Source organism: Pteropus vampyrus, unplaced genomic scaffold, assembly GCF_000151845.1.
Source record: "Pteropus vampyrus isolate Shadow unplaced genomic scaffold, Pvam_2.0 Scaffold40, whole genome shotgun sequence".
In the NCBI taxonomy this organism is placed as follows: domain Eukaryota; kingdom Metazoa; phylum Chordata; class Mammalia; order Chiroptera; family Pteropodidae; genus Pteropus; species Pteropus vampyrus.
The window spans coordinates 7,050,106-7,055,275 of NW_011888821.1; the positions used below are offsets into that span (position 1 = coordinate 7,050,106).

Below are 5,170 nucleotides of genomic sequence, written 5' to 3' on the forward strand. Positions count from 1 at the left end.
TTGGTATCTGTAGCCCCACAGGGAAATTTCCAGAATCTTTCTCTGGCCCCTCAAACTCAGCCTCAACCTGCTCAGGCTTCCCAAGACCAGGCTCTGGCCACCCCAGTCTCTGTGATCCAGTTTGTGCCGGCCCGGTCTCTTAAAGCCCAACCTGTGGACCTGAGGGTCATCCTGGCTGTCCAGGACTTTCCAGCCTTGTATGAAAACCAACAGGCCCCCCAGAGCAGTGCTTTAGTCCGAGAGATTGCTCTCAGCCAGTCTTCACTTGCCCGGGACATTCCTAAAAAGCCAGTTGCTTAGGCTTTGAAGACTGTACCACCAGCCAGCCAGGAACTAAGTCCCTGACACTGTGTCTCTGCTCCCCAAATCTGTACCACCAGCCAGCCAGGAACTAAGTCCCTGACACTGTGTCTCTGCTCCCCAAATCTGTACCACCAGCCAGCCAGGAAATAAGTCCCTGACACTGTGTCTCTGCTCCCCAAATCCCCAGCTCCAGCTTCTCAGGACCAACAGTCAGTGCCCCATGAGAGTGCATCTGCCCCCGCCTGGGAGAAGAACGGTCGCCCTCTCTAGTACAGAACCAATCCCCAGCCATCCGAGTGGCCTCTCAGGCCTCTGCCAAGTAAGTGAGTGCCTTGGAAGGAATTTTCACCCACAGTATTGCTTGATTGCTCCCGGGACTGTGTTCCAGTCATTTCCTCAACTCCTTCTGTTTGAAAAAAAGTTAGTAGAGGTAAAGTGGCCTTTTCTTTCAGGGATTAGATCTTTGAAACTTTGGTAGGTTTTGAAACCTAGGGCCTTGAGCCGTAAGAGTTTACCTACTCCACCAGGTACTAATGTGATCAGTTGCTTTTATTTAGGCCTAGTCTAGAGAAGGAGATAATTAACACTTCTTAGAGCCCTAAAATGGGAGTGAGGAGGGACAGCAGTGTTTCTGAAACAGGATGATTTTAAGTGGTACAGGGACATAGCATTAAATAGCAGTAAGCCCTCCAGAAGGAATGTTACTTTCTTTCAATTCTAGTTTGAGGGTTAGTGATCTCTAACACCTCCTAACGTTTTAGTAGGCAGCAAGTGCACTCAGGATTTAATACCATTTGTGTTAATAAAGTTATTTCAATGGATAACGTCTATTTATGCCAAGTGTTTTTTCTACTTATAATAGTGATGGTTGCCTTTTGAAATACATTTAAGTAAAAAAAACACTTTGCATGAGTCAACTTAAAGGTTAAAAAGTTAATTGTAGATGAAATTTGATTCTGAAGTTTGGAAAACATTTGATTATTTGTACTAAATCACATGAGCTTTCTACTAAATCACAAGACCCTTTGTGCTGACCTGTTTGATGAACTTTATGGTTAAAGTTGTTGAAGGTGAATTCCACTTAACTCCCCAAGTCCCTGGCAATTAGAAAGGTAGAAAAGACCATGTGAACATCAGAATTGGTGCCCCTGCTTCTATGTGAATTAAGTGCTGTCATAATAGTATACCTCACTGAGTATCAATTTCCTGGTCTTTCTCTCTAATCCTGTTCTATAAATTACCTGCTCTTTAGTGGGGAGGGCGGAAGAGTATGGGGCATAGCAATCTTTTGGAGATTATGCTATGCTCCTTGTTGCTTAAATGTACCAGCATATTATCCAAGATGTCCATCCTTATTTCATATTGGTTGGTCATTCCCAACATATGCTAAAACAATATTAAGTGGAATTCAAACTTCAAATTCTTAAAATATTTTCTAATTCTCTTTTAAGAGAATGTTTATACATTCTCTCTCTAGGTGTGTACACGTATATATATTCCAAAGATAATCTGTAGAGGCAAAGCATTTTGGCTTTTTTGGTTTTGTATAATTTGCACACTTGGATTCTAAAATGAAATACATTCAGTGATTTAGTTCTATTAAAAAAAAAACAGCAAAATGCTAACAAACAATAATTCCAGAAGGATTTATTATTACTAAAAAAGATGATTAATTTTTTTCCCATTAATTCTATTTGTTCAGGTAATTTATATGATTGAAATAATTCTCCTTGTAATTCTTGAAGGAGACTTGAGCACTTACTAAGTGACAGGAATAAAGATGAAAGGATGCAGACCTTGCATATCACAAAGCTTATAGACTTTGCCATTTAACTCAAAGGAGTGACCCTAATGGGAACATTTTAAACAAGGAAGGAGAAAGAGTAGGCTGGTTCCTACTAATAATTCTTAATGGAAGAATTATTTTTTTGACAGGAAGAGCCTTTCACATAATTCATTAACCAGACATTTATTGAATTTCTAACAAGTGCCAGGCATTATATTAGGCACTGAGGATCTAAAGCTAAAATGTCCCTGCTTTCCAAATGCTCACTGTTTATCAAAGGAAACTAAGGTAGGAATAACGCGAACACAGGCCGATATAACGAGTCTAGTCAAAGTGCTTTCAGAATACAGATGTGGGATGGGTGAGAGATTTTTGAGTTGGATCCTAAAGTAGGTGTTTTTTGAGTGAAGAAGATGGGAAGATCATTGCACATGAAGGGAGAAGCATCAACAGAAAGGGACAGAGGTGGAACAATTGTGGTTTGTTGGAGACATGTTTGGGAAAGGATAGCTATAGGCAAGGGCATTTGGGATGCAGAAGTTGGAGAGTGACAGACAGACAGACACACCAATGTCTGAAGGCTTTTTAAGCAGAGTATTTTGTGTTCTTCATTCTACCTGTGGGCTCTGTTATAAAGTAATGGCAGTAGGCCAGTAATTAGAGAATTGCCAAGGTGTCTTCCAGTTCTAAGCTGAAAACAGATTTCTTAGACGTTAGCAACAGTTTCTAACCAAAGCTAGGCTCCATGGGTATTTATTTAAGAAAACACTTTCATATGTTTATTTACTTGTACCTAACTTTTTTTTTTTTTTTTTTTGCTACAAGTATAACATCAGGTAGAATAAACACCAAATGTTATGACATTTCTCTCTATGGCAGTAAAATAAGTACTTTCTAACATAGGGGTTGACAGATTTTCTGTTAAGACCCAAATGGCAAATATTGTAGGCTCTATGGCCAAAAAAGCAAAATCAAGGATATTATGTAGCTATTTATATATAACAAAAGAGAAAACTCCTTCTCCCCCTGTTTGCCTGGTGTAGGCAGTGCAGTTGCTTTTACCCCAGTTGCATCAGCTGAAGTCATGCACCTGACCAAGAGCAACTGGCCTGAGCGGGAGGGGCCTGGCTGGTCAGGCCCGCAGCCAACACAGTGTATTTCACTGTGCCCCGGTGGCATCCAGATCTGAGGGTGCCATTCTCTCAGAAAACCTGGCCATCTCATCTTGGCCTGCTGGCCTGAGGAGAGACAATTTGCCATGTCTCTGACTCCCAGATTGAGATTCTACTGTCCCGTGCCAGGCATTTGCCAACAGTGGAGTCTACAGGGTATATATAGGTGGTGATGCTTAGGCCCTGAGCAGTTTGCAGGCCAGACAGGCAGGCACTGGGTGCTCTAGGGGAAGCAGGGGTGGAAACTGATTGGATTTGGAGGTTCACGGCAATAGCCGACAGCGATACAAACAGAATGGAGAGGGCGCATCTAGTGTCTAGAGGTCAGAGGTGCTACAAAACACTCTACAAGGCACAGGCTAACCTCTCACATCATGGAATTCTCCAGCTCAGAAATCTTGTGTGAGGTTGAGAAACTCTGATCTTGAATAATAAAAAATTGCTCTGTAGTTCATGAGATACTTAAAAAAATCCCATTTTGATCCTCAGATGAATCATTGCCTCTTATATAGTAATCTACTAGACCATGAAGATCTTATTCATCTTCGTTTTACTTACCTTTGTATTCCCATTTTGTGTCATCTTTTAATCTACACTCTTATGGGGAATTTATTAACAATAATAGCTGACATTTATTGGGTGTTTATAATGCATTACACACTATAGTAAGTAATTTTCTGATGTTATCTCATCTCACAACAATCAGAGGTAGGCATCGTTATTATCTTCAAGGAAGTTAGATTTGGTATTGAGAGGATAAGTAATTTTCTCAATGTCACATAAATGGATGAGCTGGAAATTATGTATAATTGATGTATAATTTGTTAAAAGGTGTATATTATAAGCTTTCCTTCCAAGTTAAAGTTATTAAGAGCCTTTTTCTTAATCCTGTTAATTATAACTTGAGCTGTAATACTCTAGTCAATGGGTTACTTCTCTTGTTAAAGCCTCACTTTCAGAGAGAGAATGAAAGTCAGCAACTCTTTAATTTTTTGTTACATTCTATGTTTATAAATGTCATCTCAAATAAAAATTGCTTTTTTCTTTTCAGAACTCACCAATGTTTCTACAGATTTAAGTGCCAACTTTGTAGAAGCACAGATACTTACATTAATCTATTTTGGAAACTGCCATCTGGAATCCTGGCCAACTCAGACCAGCAAACTTACTAGACACCTCCACCAAATATACATGTTTCAGTATTAAGAAGAGTTTTCTAGTTCATATAATAAAGTTATTCATTGTTGGGATTTTAAGCCATAATAAACTATGCCATTCCAAGTGAACTTTGTTTTAAAATAAGGCGTTTTTTTTTTTTTAGATAGACTTCTCTCTTGTGAAAGCTTTCCAGTGTTCCAAATGTAAAATAATGTCTCATGTACTCTAGGTGAAGATGTAAGTAAGTATAATTCCTAAGGAAATGGACATTGAAAATGCAACTCCTTGCATTTAAGGATATTTTATGACCTGATTAGCTGTCAGAAAGGTTAACACAATCAATGTAGAATGTAGAATGATAGCATTCTGCAACTTATATTTATATGTTCATTTGATTTAAGTAACATCTGAATTTCCCTTTTCCCCAAGGATTTAAAATCTGCTGATTTGATTGCATATTTTAATGCTAATAAAATAAAATTCATTTGCGACTGCCCTCCTTTTATGATCTTTCTTTGAACTGGTGGATTGTTTATATAAGAATATTAATACAGGAGTAGTTTCCTTTTGAAATTTCTAGCCACAGGCAAAGATACCTTTTTTAGGTGTTAACAATACTTTGGATCAAAACTTGCAAAATTTTTGCTGTTTTTATATGTCTTCTCCTTTTCTGTCCTATGCGTCAGTATTTCTATATTTATAAATTTCAAGAATTAACTCAGGCCAGAAGACTTTGCATTATAGATGCTTG

General features: G+C 38.6%; 1 long non-coding RNA gene across 2 annotated transcripts; it reads left to right on the forward strand.

Moving 5' to 3' along the window:
* Positions 1 to 6: 6 nt before the first annotated feature.
* On the forward strand, positions 7 to 4,910 carry LOC111738568. 2 transcript variants are annotated; one of them, XR_002779887.1, is made up of 2 exons: positions 7 to 622; positions 4,583 to 4,910. It is a non-coding gene; the product is annotated as an uncharacterized LOC111738568 (long non-coding RNA). The 2 variants fall into 2 exon arrangements; XR_002779886.1 differs by lacking the exon at positions 4,583 to 4,910 and adding an exon at positions 4,313 to 4,547.
* The last annotated feature ends 260 nt before the right edge of the window (positions 4,911 to 5,170 follow it).